General features: G+C 41.8%; 1 long non-coding RNA gene across 1 annotated transcript; it reads right to left on the reverse strand.

Annotated features, from left to right (window-relative positions):
* Window positions 1-3: 3 nt before the first annotated feature.
* LOC130238947 (uncharacterized) lies at window positions 4-16366 on the reverse strand. Its single transcript, XR_008838661.1, has 3 exons — window positions 16321-16366; window positions 16073-16135; window positions 4-84 (listed from the first exon to the last, which is right to left on the reverse strand). It is a non-coding gene; the product is annotated as an uncharacterized LOC130238947 (long non-coding RNA).
* Window positions 16367-25005: the final 8639 nt, after the last annotated feature.

Below are 25005 nucleotides of genomic sequence, written 5' to 3' on the forward strand. Positions count from 1 at the left end.
TCCAATCTCCACCCCACCCTCATGATGGAACAGAACATGACTGCCTTCCCGGCTTGCGTATATACACACATAAAACTCCTCTTCCTGTGAAAGAGTACAATTAAAAAAAATAAACAAAACATATTAAATGAAGCACAATTTCTGAAGAACATTAAAATCCATAAAAAAACTAAAAAAATAAAAAAAGTCACAATAACTAAGTAACAAATGGTTACATGCATTGCAACAGAAGTTGAATCTGTGTAAAATTAAAAATCTTAGTATATATACTGTAGCACAGCACAGTTGCAAAAACTAAGACAAACACAATGTAGTGTATTTCAGCTTTTTTTAATTTATTTTTTTATCTTGCACTATTTAGTCAGTTTAAAAAAATATTAATGTTACTGATGGGAATAGACTCTTTTCACATGACGTCATGGGGCATCCGGTTTGACCTAAAACAGTGTATCTCTTCTTCTGCCTACACAGCAGAAAGAATATATATTTCTGCTACTGTCAAAATGATTGATGACTGCCAGTCTAAGCCCGTGCATTTTAGGGTGGAGCTTTCAGTCTAAGCCACGTCCCTTTTATATATACTTTATACTTCTGGTAATTAGATAGTATTCAAATGAAATTGTAATTATATAAATGTATATTTTATATTTTGTATAATTAGATCCTCCTAAAATAAATTTTATTATACACTTTAATACTGGTATTTAGATTAAATTATAATTAGGTAATTCTATAAAACTATAATTCTTTTAATTTTAATCAATTCAATTAAAATATTTCAACTGTTATTAGAAACGTTTTTATATTTTAAATATTCTAATAAAAGGATATTATTATATAATTATTTAATTTTGGATAAGCTATTAACATATTTATATTATATTATATTATATTATATTATATTATATTATATTATATTATATTATATTATATTATATTATATTATATTATATTATATTATACATTTTCCTTCAGCTTAGTCCCTTTATTCATCAGGGGTCGTTAAAAGCGAAATGAGGTGCCAATTTATCCAGCATATGTTTTACACAGCGTATGCCCTTCCAGCTGCAAACATCCATACACACTCATTCACACACACACATACACTACAGCCAATTTAGTTTATTCAATTCAACTATTGCGCCAACAAGGGGAGAAGATGCAAACTCCACACAGAAACTGACCCATTCGGGACTTGATCCAGTGACCTTTTTGCAGTGAGACAACAGCGTTAACCACTGAGCCATTGTGTTCACACTATATTATATTATATTATATTATATTATATTATATTATATTATATTATATTATATTATATTTGTGGTGGGGAGAGTGGAGCCGAACACCCAGAAAGGGGAGAAAGAGAGTGGAGACACCGGCGGCTGGTCAGTAGCCCAATCAGAAATAATTAATAACACCTGCTTTCTCTAGTGATTGGGCCGGAGAGACGCCTTCTTAAGGGAGCAGGAGAGACCATTCGGGAGAGAGAGAACCGAGTAACAGCCAGCACATTGTGGAGCGTGTTGCTCAGCACTCAAAATAAGAATAATAATAAAACTTATCACTTGCCTTAACGCCGACCCTGTCTTCTTCTTCCCTCACAACGAACCTTATTACAGTGGTGCCGAAACCCGGGAAGAAGAAGAGATCTCGCTGCCAAGATGACCACTCCGTCAACCAGTCCGTTTGCGGAAGTGATCCAGGCGCTCGCGGTCCTCCACCGTGAACAGCACCAGGAACTCCTGGATATACGGGCCGAGCAAGAAGAGCGCTTCAAAGTCCTGGTGGAGGCCCAGCGCGAGGACCGCGAGCTCGTCCGGAGTCTGCTGGACCGGGAGATCCAGCCCGCGGTAACATCAGCCACCCACCCTCCCATAACGCTACACAAAATGGGGCCAACGGATGATCCGGAAGTGTTTCTCGATTTATTCGAGAAGATGGCCAAAGCATGTGGGTGGCAGCGGGCCAATTGGCCGGTCCGAGTCATCCCGCTGCTGTCGGGCGAAACCCAGACCGCCGCACAGCAGCTACCGGCCGAGGATCTCCTGGACTATGCTCACCTGAAGCGAGCCATACTTCAGCGGGCCGGCCGCAATCCGGAGGAACAACGCCAGCGCTTCCGGTCGCTGAAGCTGGAAGAAAGCGGCCGGCCCTTCGTATTTGCCCAGCAGCTCCGTGATGCCTGCCGCAGATGGCTGGTACAGGATGACCGAACCATCGCCCAGGTCGTGGATGCCGTGGTACTGGAGCAGTTTATCGCCTGCCTTCCCTCCCGAACATCGGAATGGGTCCAGTGCCACCGGCCAGACGATCTGGACACGGCCATCCAGCTGGCGGAGGATCACCTGGTAGCGAGGTCCAGGGTCGGCGAAGTAACATCTCTCTCTCTCTCTCTCCCCCTGTCCCTTCTCTGTCTCTCTCTCCTCCCACTCCCAGGCCCAGATCGAGGGGACCGCCCATTCCGGCGCCCCGGAGGCGAATCCCATGGCCGGACATTTAGGTCAAGCGGCCACATTAAATCGCCTCATGACCCGATTCTTTTGGCCGGGCATTCACGGGGATGTTAGCAGATGGTGCGCTGCATGCCGTGAATGTCAACTGGTGAACCCACCGGCCACATCAAAAGCGCCATTGCGCCCTTTACCAATTATAGAGATCCCCTTCGAGAGAATTGGTATGGATCTCATCGGGCCATTAGAGCGATCCGCACGCGGGCACCGCTTTGCATTAGTCATAGTGGATTATGCAACGCGGTACCCGGAAGCAGTAGCGCTCCGTAACATCTCGGCAAAGAGTGTTGCGGAAGCTCTGTTTAGTCTGATCTCCCGAGTGGGGATCCCCAAGGAGATCCTCACTGATCAAGGCACCGCGTTCATGTCACGTACACTACGCGAACTTTACGGATTATTGGGCATTAAATCGATTCGCACCAGCGTCTATCACCCACAAACAGACGGGCTGGTGGAGCGATTTAATCGCACGCTTAAGTCCATGATCCGTAAATTCGTTCACGAGGACGCGAAAAATTGGGATAAATGGTTGGAGCCCTTATTATTTGCTGTGCGGGAGGTTCCCCAAGCCTCCACGGGGTTTTCCCCCTTTGAGCTTCTCTACGGCAGACAGCCCCGTGGGGTTTTGGATGTTGTTAGAGAGGTTTGGGAGGACGAGCCTTCACAAAGCAAAAATGAAATTCAATATATCCTGGACCTACGAGCAAAACTCCACACCCTGGGGCGGCTCTCTACGGAGAATTTGCTCAAGGCTCAGGAGGAACAACGCAGGCGATATGATAAGGGCACTAAACTACGAAAATTCACAAAGGGAGATAAAGTCCTTGTACTGCTGCCTTCTTCCAGTTCCAAATTACTCGCCAAGTGGCAAGGGCCGTTTGTGGTCACACGACGAGTTGGCGATCTTGATTATGAGGTGATGCGAACGGACAGGAGAGGGGCACGTCAAATTTACCATATTAATTTATTAAAACTGTGGAAGGAGCCGGAGGAGGTGATGCTGGCGGCACTCGTTACCAGCGAAGATGACCTGGGACCGGAGAGTGTTAACCGGAATGGGGCAAACACTCTGGTCGCCGGGGGTGATCATCTTTCGCCCGCGCAGCTCACCGACGTCCGACGCCTCCAAACCGAATTTGCAGACGTGTTCTCCCCCCTACCCGGTCGCACCAACTTAATTCAGCACCACATCGAGACCGAACCGGGCGTGGTCGTAAGGACCCGACCGTATCGCTTGCCTGAACACAAAAAAAAGGTGGTTCAGGATGAATTAAGAAAAATGCTGGAAATGGGTGTAGTAGAAGAATCCCGCAGTGACTGGGCCAGCCCGATCGTTTTGGTACCCAAAACAGATGGGTCAGTCCGGTTTTGTGTGGATTACCGCAAATTAAATGCTGTGTCGAAATTCGACGCGTATCCAATGCCGCGGGTTGACGAGTTGCTCGACCGGTTAGGCGCTGCTCGCTATTATTCGACATTGGATCTGACTAAAGGTTATTGGCAGATACCCCTAACTCCTTTATCCCGTGAAAAAACGGCCTTCACGACGCCGTTTGGTTTACACCAATTTGTGACGCTTCCGTTCGGGTTGTTTGGGGCACCGGCCACGTTCCAGCGTCTGATGGACAAAATACTGGCCCGTCACTCGGCATATGCCGCTGCCTATCTGGATGATATAATCATATACAGTAATGATTGGCAGCGGCATGTGCAACATGTGCGGGCAGTGTTAACGGCGCTGAGGCGGGCCGGGCTTACGGCCAACCCGAGGAAGTGCGCGGTTGGGCGTGTGGAGGTGAGGTATCTGGGCTACCACTTGGGCCATGGGCAGGTGCAGCCCCAAATTGATAAAACTGCAGCAATTGCAACTTGTCCAAGACCCAAGACCAAAAAGGAGGTAAGACAGTTTTTGGGGCTGGCGGGATATTACTGACGGTTTATACCAAATTATTCGGACCTCGTCAGCTCCCTGACTGATCTCACTAAAAAGGGGGAACCAGATACTGTCCAATGGTCGGAGCAGTGCCAACAGGCCTTCACCGAGGTTAAGGCTGCACTTTGCGGGGGGCCGCTATTGCACGCTCCTAACTTTGCTCTCCCCTTTCTTTTACAAACAGATGCATCTGAACGGGGTCTGGGGGCGGTTCTCTCCCAGGAGGTTGAGGGTGAGGAGCGCCCGGTGCTGTACATCAGCCGGAAACTGTCCAACCGGGAGGCTAGGTACAGCACCATAGAAAGGGAGTGTTTGGCGATACGGTGGGCGGTCCTCACCCTCCGTTATTATCTCCTGGGGCGAGAATTCGTCCTCTGTTCGGACCATGCTCCCCTCCAGTGGCTCCACCGCATGAAGGATACCAACGCGCGGATCACCTGTTGGTATCTCGCTTTACAACCATTTAAATTCAAGGTGGTCCACAGGCCGGGCGCGCAGATGGTCGTGGCTGACTTCCTCTCCCGGGCGGGAGGGGGGGGAGGGGGACCGCAGGCCGGACGGCTGCCCGGCCTGAGACGGGCGGTGGGGGTATGTGGTGGGGAGAGTGGAGCCGAACACCCAGAAAGGGGAGAAAGAGAGTGGAGACACCGGCGGCTGGTCAGTAGCCCAATCAGAAATAATTAATAACACCTGCTTTCTCTAGTGATTGGGCCGGAGAGACGCCTTCTTAAGGGAGCAGGAGAGACCATTCGGGAGAGAGAGAACCGAGTAACAGCCAGCACATTGTGGAGCGTGTTGCTCAGCACTCAAAATAAGAATAATAATAAAACTTATCACTTGCCTTAACGCCGACCCTGTCTTCTTCTTCCCTCACAACGAACCTTATTACAATATTATATTATATTATATTATATTATATTATATTATATTATATTATATTATATTATATTATATTATATTCTTCATTTTCTTTTCGGCTTAGTCCCTTTATTAATCCGGGGTCGCCACAGCGGAATGAACCGCCAACTTATCCAGCACATGTTTTTACGCAGCGGATGCCCTTCCAGCCACAACCCATCTTTGGGAAACAACCATACACAATCAGTCACACTCATACACTATGGACAATTTAGCCTTCCTAATTCACCTGAAACGCATGTCTTTGGACTGTGGGGGAAACCGGAGCACCTGGAGGAAACCCACGCGAACGCAGGGAGAACATGCAAACTCCACACAGAAACGCCAACTGACCTTCTTGCTGTGAGACGACAGCACTACCTACTGCGCCACTGCGTCGCCCATATTATATTATATTATATTATAATTAATAAACTATCACTTTAAACATATATTTAATATAACATATTTTTACACATTTTGTTTTGTTTTGTTAGTTTATTTGTTTTTTGGGGTTTTTTGTACCTTGCATTGATCAGCTCAGATCCAATTGATCTGTATTTTTTCATTTATTTAGTTACTGTTTGGCATCATACGTATCTAGGTTTAATAAAAGTGTTGTCAATTTCATAATGCGAGAGGGGCTGAACAATGTTTTAAAAGGAGTTGTTTTTTTTCTCATTTACGACAATTAAACTGATATTATTTTTCTCCAACTAACTTATATTTCAAACTCAGATATAATTGATCAATGGATATAGATTAATTATAGGTGGGGATTTTAACCGTGTCTTGAACACATGCCTGGATAGATCCTCTTCTAAAATTATACAGCCCTCTAAATCGGCTATAAATATTAAGAATCTTTGTAATCAATTTGGGCTATTAGACCCCTGGAGATTTCTTTCCCCTTCCTCCAGAACATTTTCTTTTTTTCTCTGGTACATCACTCATAAAGCCACATTTACAAGAGTCTCATACCCCTGCTTTCATCTAGTATACATCATCTAGTATACATCTCTCTTCCTTTGTACTTATAATACCAATTCAGCATTCTTCCTTTGTGTCCTGGAGACTAAACTCTGCTTTTGGCAGATTTTATTAATTATTTAATGAGATTAAGATTTATTTGGAGTAAAATTGCACACCTATCAATAAGTTGGATGAACAGTCGATCATCTCTCATTGCCCTCATTTATATAAAAAAAGAATAAGTCTTTAATCTGAATATAATTTGCTATCAACATCACAGGAAGAGAAGATGTTGTTAAAAACCTGACGCACATTTTATGGATTTGGGGACAAAGCGAGTAAACAACTGGCTTTTCAATCTCATAAATTAACTAATTCAAGCATGAGTACTCATATTAAGGCTCCATCTGGATTTATGGCATATAATCTACAGGAAGTTAATGAGAGCTTTGTCCATTTTTACTCCACCCTATACACCTCAGAATGTCCGAACAATACTGCACTTTTATATATATATTTTTTTATTGACCTAAGGTTGTTATACGCTGAATCCAAAATTTCCGTTCCTAACTTTCACACTGTAAAAATAAATACGACACACTATCTCTGAAACTTTCAGAATTAAAAATTCTCATAAAAATAAATAAATACAAATATCGAACCGGGTTACATTTTTTTCAAATTTTCACATTTGCAAAAGCACTTTGAAAGGTGTTTTGACAGTTCAGAGCCACCGTACAAGTGAAAGGCAAAAGGCTGTCACTTGAGCCACAGATAACTTTATGGCAAACAAAGTGCATATAAAACAGAATGTAGCGGACAGTTGAAAACCCATAAGCTGGATTCAGTGACTGGCGCACTTCTCATCTGCTGCTGTTTGGGTTGTGTGTGTGTATGTGTGTGTCCATACATTTGATGTACTACCCAAAGACATTACTGACATTATTTATTTGATGTACTCCCCATAGAAAGCTAGATGCCTCATTTTCCGCTTTGGTCCATTGCTCTATACGTCAACTTGGCCAGAATCTATAGTAGCCTACTACGGCACAATCAGTCTCTGTTCAGGATTTGTTTGTGCACGTAAATGTGTGAAGCATCACAAGCAATGTATCCACTGATTTCCTAAACTAAACTTTGCATTTTGGGATAATGCAGCACAGCTATTAGATGAGGATAACTCTTCTTCCTGTCTATGCAGTATTGGCAATATATAGCCTATTCCTCTTTCTTTATAGATTTTGAAGAATAGAGAAGACAGCAACCCACTTGAATCGATTCCAAGAATTTTGAATTTTCGAACTCCTTTACCCACTATAAATTCTGACCTTAATTCTGATCTGGGAAGACATGTAGTATTCTCAGGGGTCATGGAGGCTATTGCAGCAATGCAGAGCAGTAAAGCTCCAGGACATGATGGTTTTCCGATCAGTTCTGCTAGACGTTTGCAACTTTACTGGGCACACTTCTTTTGGAAGCTTAAAATGAGTCCTTTGTTGCTGGAACACTTCTCTTAACACTTATGCAGGCCTCAATCTCCTTTTTAGCAAAGGAAGACAATGATCCTACTTATTGAGAATCATATATGTCAACTTCACTTCTGAATGTGGACTTTTATTTTATCAAAAATTATTGCATTAGGCTTAGAACCTGTTCTCCCTTTTATAATTTCTATTGACCAAACAGGATTTATTCATGTGCATAATTCCTTTAACAATTTATGATTTTTAAATGTATACAAACTCTATGCCAGGTGAGCAAGAAGCAACAATATCTCTCGACGCTGCAAAGGCGCTTGATAAGACTAGAGTGGCAATACCTTTTTTACACTCTTAAACAGTTTGGCTTTCCGACAGACCTAATTTCATGGATTAAACTGTTTTATGCTTCTCCGGTTGCTTCTGCATGTGTGCACAAACAATGTAGACTCTGAATATTTCCAATTGTATCAAGCCACCAAGCAGAGGTGTCCCCTCATGTAGTTGTTATTTGCAATATCAATTGAACCACTGGCTGCTGTGCTTCGTCAGTTCTCTGACTTTAAAGGCATTATGGAACATGGGACAGTGATTAAGAGTTCCTATTTATGCCCATTATGTTTTGATATGTATCAAGCCCAATCACCTCAATTTTGAAAACTATTAACATTGCTATATTCATTTCTGTATCCAATAACAGTGCAATGGTTCTGATCACTAGTGCTTGAAGAACCCCATAAAAGTGTGAAACAGCACATCACTGACAGTAAGAAAGCTTTACGTTTGGCAGTTGTGATAGAGATTATACTGCTATACCAACTTATAAAGGTTTAAACCCAGAAATGTGTAAAAACAGCATGCTTGATGATGACGATACTCTTTAATGGTAACTAAAAATAGTTATTAGTTTAGAACTTTTTCAAGTTGCGCCTTTTCAAAACATAAATTTACTTTAAACTTTAAAATCAATGGTTATCATTTCGAGATGTTCATACATAGTGTTCTGACACAGGGTCGTTAATTATTCTTATTCTTATTTTTCTTATTCTCATTCTTTTTATTTTAATTAATTAATTTACTTATTTTATATTTATTTATTACTTTTTTTGCATTTCCAATTTAAAGAATTACATTACCCATACCCTTCTACCGCATTAAAGAAAAGAAAAAGAAAAGAAAAAAACATAAAAATAAAATGTATATCATTCCAGAGTTTCTGAATAGTAAGAAAACAGAGTGTACCATATTTGTTCAGTCCATATGTAATCAATTAACATGTGAGGCTTGGCAACATCTAAAAGAAGGAATATACAAAGGAGGTGCATCTTAATACAAAATAAATTTCTATATAAATATTATATATATATATATATTAATAATAATAAAAATAATAATTAAAAATAAAAAAGTCATATCCTCTTGAATCACTTATTTTATTTTTTTTATTTATTTCTTAATCCAAAAGTCATGCCAAAATAAGGTGGACACAATGTTTTACAAAAAACAGGTATTTTTAAAATACTACTACTAAACCATATTTGTGATTTAAATGCCACCAAGGCTTTTTTCTCCCATGTGGCACAGAATGGATATAGCCCATGTCTGTTTAAGCAGGGGGGGGGGGGGGGGGGGAGATCACATGGATTCTGATTTGTTCAAATCATATTCAGGCCTTGTTCATATGTGGAAATTTATCTGATATGAATGGGATATGTGCCCTCGTGCCAGCAGTATAGATAGATTTTAGCAGGTAAATAGATTTTCACCTGTCAAAGCGAGATGTGCATCATTAAAAACTGTAGCAAATAACGTCATCTATGATGCTTTTTGAAACTGAGTCCCAAACCTTAAATCTCATATACAATAACAAAAAAGCTTTTAGCTTTGTCATGTAGCACAAGTTAGTGCATTTAAGTACGTTAATGAGAGAGAGAGCAAGTGCGAGCACAACATCCACAACGTAAACAAATATAAAAGTATTGCACACATTACATGCATAAATCACGCCATTGACATGACATTAAAATGCCTACTGGTTTAAAAAAGCCTAGCTTACAAAAATTTGGCCAAATGAGAACTTTTTCTGTCACGAATTATCGCAAAACAACTTGTCGAAAGGAACATTAAAAAAATGAAACCCTATAAACAGTTAAAAAAATAAATCGGATACAGTCACAAAATTGGATTTGACCATCATGATCTGAAGTGTAAATGCAGCCTTACTCAGAAAACATATGCTCTTTTACTTAGACAAACCACCATTCCAAATTAGTCTCCTTCAGCTGTTAATAAAGTTTATTTATTTATTTAATACAAAGTTTATTTTAAACCATTACAATCTTCTTTAACTTAAATATAACATTCAGGTCTGTTGTGCATAAGCATCTACTTCTAACCTAAAGATTTTTCTAAATAAATACAATTCCTCACTTTGTAAAGACAATAAAATTCTAAAGTAATCTTTAAATTCAAATGTTATATACAAAACTACATTTACATAAATGTATCCTATAAAGTAATTCACAAAACCTGAGAAAGTGTTTACAGCGTATAAGAAAAGAGACATTCAGCTATAATCAACTAACTACAGAAACCTGCTCTTCTGATACACTGTCAAGGGTTTGATTTGTAACTAACATGGTCTTTTTTGACATAATTCATGCGTTTCAAATAAAAAATATTCATGGTTTTCAAATAAAATCACAATACTCGTGGTCAAAAACATGTTTTCAAAACATGACCATATAATGAAATGATAGTCCTTCCATGAGAATGTTTCAATTAAATTGTGATTGATGAATATCTATTTCAGCATAGGTTAAAATTTGTGAGACAATTTTTACAGTAGAATGTGTTATCCAAATGTAGTCATTTACATGTATTATTTCATCAAGTTTAAATAAAGACAATAATCATAAGATGAGTGTTAATTAAACATTTATTTATGTAAAAGAAACACACACACATACTCATGCACAAACAAACACACACACACACACACAGATGTAGTTGACAGGTGCAGGGCATTGTCTAAGAAATGTTACAGATACTTGTAAATATTTAGACATGCAATATCATCGGAACATTTTATCATCTAACAACATATACCAATTAGGAAAAAACACCCACCACAACCCATAAGATATATGATCCATACATGATATGAAACTATCTTACTCGAACAGTTGTCAGGGTGTTGTTGAAACGTCAGTGGATGTTTTCCATATCAACACACCGGACACACAGGAGAAACACACCGAATAGTAAAAGGCTAAACAGAAATGCAAATGTTTATAGAGAGAGCTTATTAAGTATAACATAATATAAGTTAATCATTTTATTTAAATTATTAAAATAAAACAACGGTTCAATAACAGTTGGAGTAATTTAATTGAATTGATTAAAATTTCTGCCATTTAAAGAGCCCATATTATGGGTTTTTGAAAATGCCCTTCCATGTAGTGTGTAACATAGCTCTAAGTGTAGTGAAATATCCAGCTAAGGCTTAAATCTGTAAGTGTACAGTGTTTAAAACTATTGATTCATCTATAAAAGAGTCGACTCATAGTGCTTCAAACGAGTCGTCTTGATAACGAGTCATTAGATGTTTCGTGATGACGCAGCTACGAAACACAAGTAGTTGGGCGCGCAAACCCGGGAGATTTGAAACCTGCGGCCCCGCCCACTAACAGAAAAAAAAGTCTCACACACACACACACAGACAGACACCGGTCGAATGAAGTCACGCTGTGCAGATGGATATTATGGACAGTCTAATCAAAGATGAAACATCAGCAATATAGCCCAGCCTTAAGCAGTTCTGAGTGCTTCTGAAAACTAGATGCTTTCAAAGAAGATATCTTCAGTTTGTTAAAGGAAGGATCAGTTAAGACTGTCAGAACATGGATCAGTGCATCATGAATCAGTTTCTTCCCCCATTTCACAAGTGTAAGTACGTGCGATTAAAATTATTGCCTCGTTTACTCTAGCTTGCAAATTATGTATTTAGTTGTGTTTTGTTACTTGTAACCGCGTGTGCTGTATCAGGTTAACTCTTTATATTCTCATATCGCGTGTAAAGCCACGTTGAAAACGCGACGCGTGCCGCTTTGATTACGGATCGTCAGCTGTTTCTACACACATGCAATGGTCAAGTTTCAAAATATTTCAGCTCAGGCTCGAGGTGAGGTGTCTAAATTGCACCCAGCAAGCTGAACTGGCGCTCTAGGCGTGTGTGTCGTGTCCTCGGGTAGGAGTAATGTGTGTGTGTGTGTGTGTGTGTGTGTGTGTGTGTCTCCTCGTGTGTGTAACGCACGGGTATTCGCGGATATAACTGAGCGCCGCGCCCTCTCAATTCAGCCGCTCCTCTATGGACGCGCCGGCCCTGTGTGTGTGTGTGTGTGTGTGTGTGTGTGTGTGTGTCTCCTCGTGTGTGTAACGCACGGGTATTCGCGGATATAACTGAGCACCGCGCCCTCTCAATTCAGCCGCTCCTCTATGGACGCGCCGGCCCTGTGTGTGTGTGTGTGTGTGTGTCTCGTCGTGTGTGTAACGCACGGGTATTCGTGGATATAACAGAGCGCCGCGCCCTCTCTATTCAGCCGCTCCTCTATGGACGCAAAGGCCCTGTGTGTGTGTGTGTGTGTGTGTGCGTGCATGCGTGCGTGCGTGCGTGTGTGCGTGTGGGTGAAAAGAGCAAGAAGACTGTGACAGGCTAGATCTCCTCGCCAGTTCTTGGAGTTTTTGCTCAATAAAATATTTAGTCGTCAGTATTTTCTAGTTGATCGTCTGTATTTACATTCACCCACTGGCAGCCAAAATCCACTATGAAGCGTGTATGCACTGTGACTACTTTTATATTGTTGATTAGCAGCTGGGCATTTCACTCTGTCTCGCGCTGAAGCCTTGTCCGTATCGACCAATCGCAGCAGGCTGTCATCGGTCCAATCAGCGCAGATTAGCTTCGCACTGAGGAGGGGGTTGGGAACAAATGAATCGCTGAACGATTCATATGGGAGTCGGTGGGATAATTAGATAAAAATAAATGCAGATTATAAGACCATGAAAGTGTTTTTTGACCTTGCATGCATATTAGACTGTTGTCGGAGACCCTTACAACCTAAATATGACCCTATTTCATGTATAATATGGGCTCTTTAATACTGAAATAATTTGATTACAATTTAATTACCAGCATTATAATATTTAATTAAATTTATTTTATAAGGATCTAATTACCCAAAATATAAAATATATAAGATTTACCTTAGTTGATAATAATTGAATTAGTGGAAGTATAAAGTGAAGTATAAAGTTATATAAAAATAGGTATGGCTTATACTGGAAGTCCCACTCTAAAACTGATGGGGTTTAGACTGGAAGTCATCTATCATTTTGACAGTAGCAGGAACATATATTCTCTCACAGCACTACCAACAGAGAATTCCCCCAGTCACCTGAATATTTACTACAGACATGGTTAGATGATTACTATGGCTGTTTTCTTTTGTCTGCATTTAAGGCGAGACATCTGACATCTCAAACAAAATTATCGATGAGAGTGAGATGTCTGATTGAAAAGGGAACTATAAATAGAGTGTTGAAGTTGTACTGCTTCACTGCAGATGAAGTTAGTGTATACTTGACAGCATTTGGCAAATAAATATTTCAGACATCTACATGTCCTCGAGAGGCACCTTTTTTGAATGATTTACTAACGGCCGTGAGTGTTTTGCATGCTGCCTTGCATTTTTGCTGTTGTGCGCAGTCTCCAATCAAATGAAAGCAGAGGCGGGGTTTCTGTTGAAGTGACAGCAGTGTTGTCAAGATGACTAAGGAGACTTGTAAAGATGGAGGAGAGACTATTGGTCACTGTTTCAAGTTATCCACACTGAGCTGTACGACTTTACAAAACTTGAATATCACAATAATATTAGTAGCATAAGCACACCGTGCTTCTTTTTTCTTGTCAACAAAAAAGGCAGTGTGGTGTGCCTCACATTTTTGGAATGTAAAAGCGTATTCGGTGTGATCGGCCCCTAACTCCTCCCGATTATCTTTCTCCAAATTAATCATATAAGGAGGATCTATAGAGAATTTTAGAGCTCCTGGATTTCATCTAAAATATATTAAAGTTCCAAAAATAAACAAAGGTCTCATGTGGGATTGGAATGACATGAGGATGAGAAATTAATAACAGAAATAAAATGAACTAAAACTTTAAATTAATAAGTCAATATCAAGAGCTCAGAAATCAACAGATTCAACCCTTTAAACCTTCACAACTTTCATTTGCACTAATACAGTAAGGTATTTTTGTCCTCTTTCAGGGACAAGTATTTTCTACTTTCATGTGTAAATGTCAGCAGAAGAGAGAGGTGAATCACAGTTTCTGTACATTTAAAAGAATGTGAATGTCTTTGGGCTCCATGAGCTAAGGAGCAAATCACGAGTTGGTTTAAAAAAAAAATGAGATGCGAGTCGGGTAATGGTACCAGTAAAGCCTGATTGAATTAGCTTAGTTTTGTCAACTTAAAACTAACCCCATAAAACATTGTGAAGACATGTAAAGTGAAGTTTCCCTATAAGCTCCTTGAATTCTTGATATTTTATGTATTACTAAAATTGGTTGACCTGAGCAAATTTTGTTTTATTATCTTGCTAACCCATTTTTGTCAGATGGGTCACATTTTTATGATTATGTCACATTCTTGATAATACAATATTTCTCAACTAATATTTATACTTATTTATTAAAAAAAAACATTTCAATTACAAGTTTTCTATTATTGAAAATGTTCTCATATTTTTAAAAAACAAATTAAAAAGATTTAAATTGTACATAATATTGTTGACGGAAGAGCCCCAGACTGATTTAATCTATTGGGTTAATGAAGTAAGAAACTACTTCATTAACCTGCGGCCAGTGGTAATGTATGCCAGTGTAAACCTGGGTATTGAGAACTGGGGAGGAACAACTTCTTAACGCATGGGAGAGGAAGATCCTAAGGAGGATTTATAGAAGCGTGACCAACGTGAATGGCGGATAAGGAATAATGCAGAAGTGGCAGACATGTATGCGAAGCCAAGCCTGGTCACTGAAATAAAGAGGAACTGTACAAGATGGCTGGGCCACTTAGAGAGACTCCCCGAACAAAGAGCTGTCAAAAGACCATACAAGCTAAAACTAGAAGGAAGGAGACGTCCTGATAGGCCACGGAAGAGGTGGTCAGATGACGTAGAAGATGATCTACGTTCCCTAAGAGTGCATGCTTGGAGAAAGCAGGCTTTGGATCGGGAAGGCTGGCGAGGAGTGGTGGAAAAGGCCAGGGCTCTACATAGGCCGTAGTGCCGTCGGAAGAAAAAGGAAGAAACTATTCCCAAAACTAAAAAAAATAGAAAAGATTAAAGCATCCTCAGCAACAGGTGCCAATAATGCTTTAAAAAGTATTCAGCAAAGTCTGTAACTACTTATGTACATATAAAGAAAAATCTATGTTTTTGTAATAAATTTGCATTTCAGATTTTAAACAAACTTCTTACATGTTGTATTTATTGCGTATTGTTTATAGAATTTAATGAGGTAATTAATGAATTTAAACTATTTTGGAATACGGCTGTAACATATCAAAAAATTTTTAAAAGTGAAGGGCTGTGAATACCTACCAGATGCACTGTATGCCTATATAACTTAGGTTAGTTAGAAAATCCTACAGATCACTTTAAATGTTAACACTAGTTAACACAGTCTACATGGAATACCTATAAATATAATTGACATCAGAGGATATACAGAAATATACAGGAACAACTTTAAGTTTCAACTGGAAACACTGGCGAGATTTTAACTTACAGTATATTTACTAAATATTAGCGTAAGAAACTAATCCAAAACTAAAACAGTATTCATATTCTGAATAAAATTCTAGCTAAGCCAGCAGGTGGTGCCTATATAGAACTGCAGAAATAACGGGGTTGCCTTGGTTACTGCAGTAAACAAAGCAGCATGATGTCAAATCTAGCAGGATATTATTAACTTTATAAACTCCACAGCATCCTGATATTCACAGATTTATTCAGGCAAAATTTGGCATACAACCATACATTGCACAATCAAAAATTATATAAAATTTAATACCTTGCAAAATAGCATTAAGACTTTTTTATACTTTAACAAACTTAAACTTCTCTACATTGATTTATCAACTTTTAATACTTTTTAAGACCCTGTGGACATCCTGGACATAGATCCATAACACTGATAAAAACTGAATAATATATACCTGAATATGAGGAACAAATGGCTCAATGAGGAACTTCTTTAAGACCCCTTTTGCATTCCCAACCTGAAAAACAGTGCAAAAACATCCCTTGAATTTCTGGGCAAATTATTTATTTACTCTTTAAACATTATTTATTAAAGTGGGTTCATGCAGGTGAGGCTACATTTTAATACCCAAAAAAGCTAAATTCATAGGGAGTACAAAATGCATGTTGTGGACACAAATACAAAATGTTTAAAAAAACCTACTGTAATTTCTGTCATCAGATGTGATTTCAGCCATTCCTGGATACCCTCAAGATTTAGGTCAACTGCTACCAATCCCAGCTTTCCTCTTCGTTTAATCAGCTGATCTGGCTTCACAACTAACCTCTGCATAAACAAAAATATAAAAATTATGCAGTATTATAAAATAGAAAAGCAAGACACATGCATGTTCTTACTTCTCTTAGCAGCCACGGGTGGTCCACTGTAAGGCAGTGCCAGATGGTGTCTGTAGTGACCGTCGCACAGCAGAAACGGTTTCGCACAACTGCTGTGGTGCAGATGTATTTATACAGGAACTCTTTTCCTGTCCGCTCAGAAATGCCCTTAACAGACATCTCGGCTGAGAACTCTACAGAAAATTAGAAAGAGTTAGGTTCATGCACCAGTGTCATTTAGCATATTTGTGGTTTCATTTGATTTATTCATGCATGTTTAAGTCTGGGAATTATTTTTATAGTGTCTGTCAAAACTATACTATTTTGATTCAATACACTGATTTAAAATACACTCTATTGAATACACTACACTAAGAGAAGTCAGATAAAAATACTGTAAAAATTTATTTTTCTCATAACTACAAAAGATAAAAATTTGAATTTTTTTATTTCTATAACTATTCAACAACAATTATGACTATTTAATGAAAGACTATTTAATGGTCTTTCAAAAAAATTATAGTTTATTTTTATACACATGCTTGCTTGACCACACAACTGTTATGGGAAGCAGATGGACAAACAAGGTGAGTAGATGAATAACGGTGTTTATTTACAACAGTGAGCACACAAGGAGAACTGATGATAAGTGACTGGATTTTGGTTGTGTTGAGGATCCTTTGAGGCAGATTGGATGACAGACACCGAGGGAGACTGAATGCACACACCAGAGGGCTTGAGGGGAAGACAGACTGACGATAAACACAAGGCAGACAGGATACCGGGAACACTGGACAGACTAGGAGAAACAGAGAGTAGGTAAGTACAATATTTCTGAGATCGAGGGTTAGTGATTACCAGGAGGTGTTCACTCAGAGTCCGCTTCGTAGGAACGAGACCGGACAATGAGTGAAGTGAATGTGTGTGCTTATATAGTGTGTCTGAGTGATTGGGTGCAGCTGTGCGTGGTTAATACTCAGGTGAAGGTGATCGTTGCGTGATGCTGGTGGAAGAGCCTGGCCAATCCGTGACATTACCCCCCTCCCCAGGGCCCGCTCCTGAGGGCCTAAACCTCCGACGCCGTGGTGGTCTACCACGTCCACGAGGTGCTGGGAACTCAGGGTGATTGGAGTGGAACTCCTCCATAAGTGCGGGATCCAATATATCTGATCTGGGGACCCAAGACCTTTCCTCTGGACCATATCCCTCCCAGTCAACAAGGTACTCCAGATGACCACCACGACGTCGGGACCGCAGGATGTCCTTGACCTTGTAGATGGACCCTTCTTCCAACATCAGTGGGGGAGGAGGTTCCTCTTCATGGCCAGGCTCTGTGGAGGGAATCAGAGGGTCGTGAAAGGGTTTGAGGAGTGACACGTGGAATGTGGGGTGGATTCTGTATTGTGGTGGTAACTGTAACTTAAACGTGACGGGGTTGACCTGTTCCAGGATGGTGAAGGGACCAACAAATCTGGGACTTAGTTTTCGGGAGGGCAGTCGCAAGCGGATATCTCGGGTGGAGAGCCAGACTTTCTGCCCTGGAGTATAGATGGGACCTGGACTCCTCCTTTTATCTGATACCTCCTTTGCTCTGCGTACTGCCCTCTGGAGATGGTGATGAGCGTCGTCCCAGACCCTCTCGCTCTCCCGGAACCAGTAATCCACTGCGGGGACATCAGATGGTTCGCCATCCCAGGGAAAGAGTGGAGGTTGAAATCCTAGGATGCACTGGAATGGCGTAAGTCCGGTGGTAGGTTGCCGCAGTGAATTCTGGGCGTATTCCGCCCAGCCCAGAAACTGGCTCCAGGAGTTTTGATGACCGTGACAGAAGGTCCTGAGGAACCGCCCCACTTCCTGAATTTTCCTCTCGGTCTGGCCGTTGGTCTGTGGGTGGTAGCCAGACGAGAGGCTTACGGTCACACCTAGGAGTCTGAAGAAGGCTTTCCATAGTCTGGAGATGAATTGGGGTCCTCGGTCCGAGACTATATCTTCTGGTACTCCAAAATTTCGAAAGACATGGTTGAACAGGTTTTCGGCGGTCTCTAGGGCTGTGGGCAGACCCTTCAACGGAATTAAACGACAGAACTTAGAAAATCGATCCACAATGACTAAAATACAAGTATTACCTTCGGATGATGGGAGATCTGTCATGAAGTCAACTCCTAGGTGTGACCAGGGGCGGTTCGGGATGGGCAAGGGATGGAGTTTACCTGCAGGCAGATGGCGAGGACTCTTTGACATAGCGCATTCCCTACAGCCTTGGACGTATCTCCTCACATCCCTCGCCATGTTCGGCCACCAAAAGCGTTGGGAAAGCAACGAGAGGGTGTTGTTGGCCCCGGGATGCCCTGTGCCCAAGGATGTATGGCTGGAATGAATAAGATCTACCCGTTGGTTTTCAGGGATGAAGCGTCGATTGGGGGGACAGCCCGGCGGAATACTCGAGTCTGGAGTGGCGACGACTGTAGGAGCGGACCAGGTGATGGGACAAACAGAAATTTGTTCTGGGAGGATCTTGGCTGGTGTTTCTATGATTTCCGGCTGATGATAAATTCTGGAAAGGGCGTCTGCTCGGACGTTCTTTGATCCTGGTCGGTAAGAGATTGAGAATTGGAATCTGGAGAAGAACAAAGACCACCGGGCCTGACGAGGACAGAGTATTTTAGCTTCCTTGAGGTACTGTAGATTTTTATGGTCAGTAATCACCTGGAATGGATGTTTGGCTCCCTCCAGCCAGTGTCGCCATTCCTCTAGAGCGAGCTTGATCGCTAGTAGTTCTCGATTCCCGATGTCATAGTTCCTTTCCGCCGGGCTGAGTTTCCTGGAGAAATAGGCGCATGGATGGAGTAATGCTGGTGTACCGTGGTATTGAGACAGAATGGCTCCCACTCCAGTGGTCGACGCATCCACTTCTACCACGAAAGGTAGGTCAGGATCAGGGTGAGTCAGGAGTGGAGCTTGAGTGAAGGATTGTTTGAGATTGTGGAAGGCTGCGGCGGCTTCGGGAGGCCAGGAGAGTTTCTTGGGTTGTTTTCGGAGTAGGTTGGTCAGCGGAGCGGTGATGAGACTGTAGTTGTGGATGAAACGTCGATAGAAATTGGCAAATCCTAGAAATCGTTGGAGTTCTTTAATGGTTGTGGGTTCTGGCCAGGAAACAACGGATTTGACCTTCCCCTCGTCCATGCGAACCCCATTTTGGTCGATGATGTACCCTAGGAACTGAACAGAGGGTAAGTGGAATGAGCATTTCTCTGCCTTGAGGTACAATTGGTGCTCTCTGAGGGTTTGTAGGACCTCCGCAACGTGGTGGCGATGTTTAGCCTCACTCCGGGAGTAAATCAGGATATCATCAATGTAGACTATGACTGAGAGGTGGAGGAACTCCCGGAGGACTTCATGGATGAAGTTTTGGAATACGGAGGGGGCGTTGACCAGACCATAGGGCATGACCAGGTACTCATAGTGCCCTGTAGGGGTCACAAACGCCGTCTTCCATTCGTCCCCCTCGCGTATTCTTACCAGATTGTAAGCGCTGCGGAGGTCCAACTTAGTGAATATCTTTGCTGATCGGAGTTGTTCCAGGGCCGCAGGGACGAGAGGAAGCGGATATCTGAATTTGATTGTACCTTGATTCAGGACTCGATAGTCTATACAAGGCCGCAACCCTCCATCCTTCTTGGCCACGAAGAAGAAACTTGAGGCTGCGGGTGACGTGGACTGACGAATATACCCCTGACTCAGAGCCTCATGAATATACTCCTCCATGGCCTTAGTTTCCGGAAGGGACAACGGGTAGATCCTACCTTTGGGCATAGGAGCATCCGGAAGCAGGTCTATTGCGCAGTCCCATGGCCGATGTGGAGGTAGCTGGGAAGCTCTCTTGGGGCAAAATACGTCCTCGTATGCGGAGTAGATTTTCGGGATCTGGATGGATCGTTTATCGACTGGACTTTCGACAGACGTGACGTAGACGGTAAGGGGTCTCTGAAGTTGAACGGGTAGGTCGGGAAAACCACTGGATCTGCAGTCTTCACCCCATCTCTTTATTTCTCCTGTGCCCCAAGAGAGGATGGGATCGTGCTTCACCAGCCACGGGCGCCCTAGGATGATATCCATAGATGCACCCTCCAGAACCAGAAATTGAATCTCCTCTTTGTGGAGCAATCCCACTTGGAGATTGATAGGTTCACATTTACAATGGATACGTGCCTGGGAATGGATATTGTTGGTTATGGGTTGAATCTGGTAGACGTGCGTCGAGGCTTCGGTGTTAAGCTGGAGGTGGCGACAGAGGGCGTATGAGATAAAATTTCCAGCTGACCTGGAGTCGATGAGGGCCGTGACTGAAACAGATACAGAAGGGGTAGTTAACTGGACATTGGTGGTGAGAGGATGCATTTTTTCAATGGGAGAACTGAACACACTCACCAAGGGACGTGCTGGACGAATGGGACAGTCCAGTCTGACATGTCCTTCGGCTCCACAGTACATACACAGACCCCGGGTCAGCCTCCTCTGTCGCTCAGCGATCGTGAGTCTACCAGATTCTACGATCATTGGTTCTGGTTCTGGAGGGACGGCTGGCTCTGGCGAACGGAGGAGTGCTTGGGGTACTGGCGGAAGATCATGCTGGTAGACCCTCAGACGATCAGAACAGCGGAGAGATTGTTGAATGAATTTCTCCAACCCCATGGTATCGTCGAGGGCTGCCAGTTGTAATCGGAGGCTGGGCTCCAATCCGAGCCGGTAGGTGGTGAGGAGAGATCGCTCATTCCATTTACTAGCAGCAGCCAGAGTGCGGAATTGGAGCGCATAATCCTGAGTGGACATGGCTCCCTGTTTGAGATGGTATAACTGTTCTCCGGCTGCTACTTCTGCATCTGCGCGACCAAAAACCTCCTTAAAATATTTGGTGAACATTTGAATGGAGCTTGTTACCGGCCCAGACTGTTGCCAGATGGTTTCTGCCCACCGAAGAGCCGATCCAGAGAGAAGGGAGATGATGAACGCAATTTTGGACCGATCTGTGGGATATAACTCAGGTTGCATGGTAAATACCAGAGAACATTGTAACAGAAAACCATTGCACTCCTCCGTCCCGCCAGAGTAGGGCGCTGGTCGAGCCATGGGACTGGATGAGTGGGTGGACGGTGAAGAAGTGCTCGGTGCTGGTGGTGCTTCGGGAAGTGGAGCAGATGGTGACAAGACTCTCTTCAGCGAGTCCACCAACTCCTGAATGGGATCGTGAGTGCTCATGCTGTTGATTGTAGTTGGTCCGGTCTTCTGTTATGGGAAGCAGACGGACAAACAAGGTGAGTAGATGAATAACGGTGTTTATTTACAACAGTGAGCACACAAGGAGAACTGATGATAAGTGACTGGATTTTGGTTGTGTTGAGGATCCTTTGAGGCAGATTGGATGACAGACACCGAGGGAGACCGAATGCACACACCAGAGGGCTTGAGGGGAAGACAGACTGACGATAAACACAAGGCAGACAGGATACCGGGAACACTGGACAGACTAGGAGAAACAGAGAGTAGGTAAGTACAATATTTCTGAGATCGAGGGTTAGTGATTACCAGGAGGTGTTCACTCAGAGTCCGCTTCGTAGGAACGAGACCGGACAATGAGTGAAGTGAATGTGTGTGCTTATATAGTGTGTCTGAGTGATTGGGTGCAGCTGTGCGTGGTTAATACTGAGGTGAAGGTGATCGTTGCGTGATGCTGGTGGAAGAGCCTGGCCAATCCGTGACAACAACAACCAATAATACTCATTATTTCTGTCAAGATTTCAAAACTGTTTCTAAAATAATTTATCTATATTAATCCTATCAGACTTTTTTCAGGTTAAAACAAGCTTCACAAAGATAATTTTTTTCTAAAGTAGTTGTGAGTTGGCCAGTTTGATGTAAACCATCACAGTAAAATACTTTGTAATAGTACAGTTTTGCTTAAAAAAGTCTTTGTGATGTATCAAGAGCCGCGGTATCCAGGGTAATGTCAGCATACCACCAAGAAGGACACACCACATCCCAAAGGAGTAACTGTGAACCTAAGAGGAAGCTGTCTAAAAGGGATGTCTGGGTGCTAGCCCGGATTATATCCAAAAAAACATAAAACCACAGCTGCCTTATGCACTGCAGATATAAACGTGCACCTCAACACTCCTGTTTTCAACAAAACTTTGCATCAGGGTCTCCATAGGTTCAATATACATGGCCAGGCTGCTATAGCCAAACCTTTGGTCACTCGTGTCAATGCCAAACGCTGGTTTGAATGGTGCCAGCAGTAAAAATCTTGGGCTGTGGAGAATGTGAAACATGTTTTGTTCACTTATGAGTCCAACTACACTGTCTTTCCAACATCCGAGAGAGTTACAATGTGGAAAAGCCCCAAAAAGAAAGATACTACCCAGACTGTTGCAAGCATAGAGTGAAGCAAGAGAGTGGATCAGTGATGGTTTGGCTATCAACTCAGGCCCATAGCCAAAACCCTCTTCAGGGGGTTCGGAAGACCCATCCCTCACTGACAAAGGTCCAGAATATGTCCCATTCATGAGCTCATTTGTCCTATTTTGACTGCTATGCCATCATAAATAGTAAAAACAACCCATCAAAAAAGGTTTAAAGACCAAGCAGAATCCAGTTGTGACTTTTTGGCCAATGCAAACAATTATTTTTCATGAGTCCAACATCCAGCTGTACAAGAAAACATACAATCTGACGTAAGAGAAGTCATCTTTCACTACTGTATTGTTTTTAAATAGAGAAAACATTTGACTTTTATTCTAAATCTTGGACCATATTCTTAAAAGAAAACATGACTAATAAAAAAGTGTGACGCACCGAAAGCAGACCATATTAAAATGAATTTGAATACTATTTTGGTTATTACCATAAATTTACAAAATGTACTTTTTTTTTTCAAATAGAGGCTGGAAAAATTGTGAAGCTCATAATTATTATAATTATGTTTTAATTTTTTATTATTCAAATGACCAAAATCTGGCTAAGGAAAGTTGGCTGGCCAGTTTGTTATTTGCCTAACAAGTTGCAATATACTACAGTTTTAATTTAAAACTTTTTTTCTAATAATATTATGATTATTACATTATGATTAGTTGTGTTTTAAAAATAAATATTTGTCATATTTCTTTTTTCTAAATATTTAGGAAATATTTTACAAAACGTGTGGTTATGATGACCATCTGACAAGCAAATCCAGCTAAAAATAGTGCTTAAAATGTAACCTAAATTCAGTATTTAAATCTCATATTTAAATAGAAAATGAGGCGAATAACTGCAAAGAGGTACACTTTTTTGAGAAAAAAAGAACTATCCCTTTTACCAGGCTGGCTACAGGCCTGCAACTGTAATATCATGGCATTCCCTAGGCTCAATACTTATACTAGATGGGCTCATCACTGCCAAGGACTACAAAACCATTCTGGAGGACCACATGTACCTAATGGTTTAAACCTTGTATCCTGAAGGTGGTGCCATGTATCAGATGATGCATCAATCCACAAGAATCAGAGAATATCAGAAAATGCACCAATACAAAAAGCAAGACTGGTGACAGAGTGGTTTGATTAACATGAAAGAGAAGTTGAACATCTCCCACGGCCTGCAGCCACCAGATCTAAATATTACTGAGCCACTTTGGGGTGTTTTATAAAAGTAAATCAGCAAACGTTTCCCTCCTCCAACATCACGTAGTGACCTGGGCATTGTTCTACAAAAAGAATGCCTCAAAATCTTGTATCTGGCATTTTCAAGATGAACGTAATGCTAATGAATTATTATGGTGTAAAACGAGGCGTTTCAGTTTCATTCTCCATGTACACTCACCGGCCACTTTATTGGGTACACCTGTCCAACTGCTCGTTAATGCAAATTTCTAATAAGCCAATCACATTGCAGAAACTCAATGCATTTAGGCATGTAGACATGTTTAAGACTGCTGCAGTTTAAACCGAGCATCAGAATGGAGAAGAAAGTTGACATAAGTGACTTTGAACGTTGCATGGTTGTTCGTGCCAGACAGGCTGGTCTTAGTATTTCAGAAACTGCTGATCTACTGGGATTTTCATGCACAACCATCTCTAGTTCACAGAAAATGGTCTAAATAAGAAAAAAAATCCAGTGAGCAGCAGTTCTGCGGCTGCAATTGCCTTGTTGATGCCGGAGGAGTACACCCAGACTGGTTCAAGCTGGTAGAAAGGCAACAGTAACTCAAACAACCACTCGTTACAACTGAGGTATGCAGAAGAGCCTCTCTGGACGCACAACACGTTGAACCTTGAGGTGGATGGGCTACAGCAGCAGAAGACCACAGCGGGTGCCACTCCTGTCAGCTAAGAACAGGAATCTGAGGCTACAATTCGCACAGGCTCACCAAAATTGGACAATAGAAGATTAAGGAAACACCAGGAAAAACGTTGCCTGGTCTGATGAGTCTCCATTTCTGCTGTGACATTCAGATGGCAGGGTAAGAATTTGACGTCAA

The sequence above is a fragment of the Danio aesculapii genome, chromosome 12, assembly GCF_903798145.1.
Source record: "Danio aesculapii chromosome 12, fDanAes4.1, whole genome shotgun sequence".
Classification (NCBI taxonomy): domain Eukaryota; kingdom Metazoa; phylum Chordata; class Actinopteri; order Cypriniformes; family Danionidae; genus Danio; species Danio aesculapii.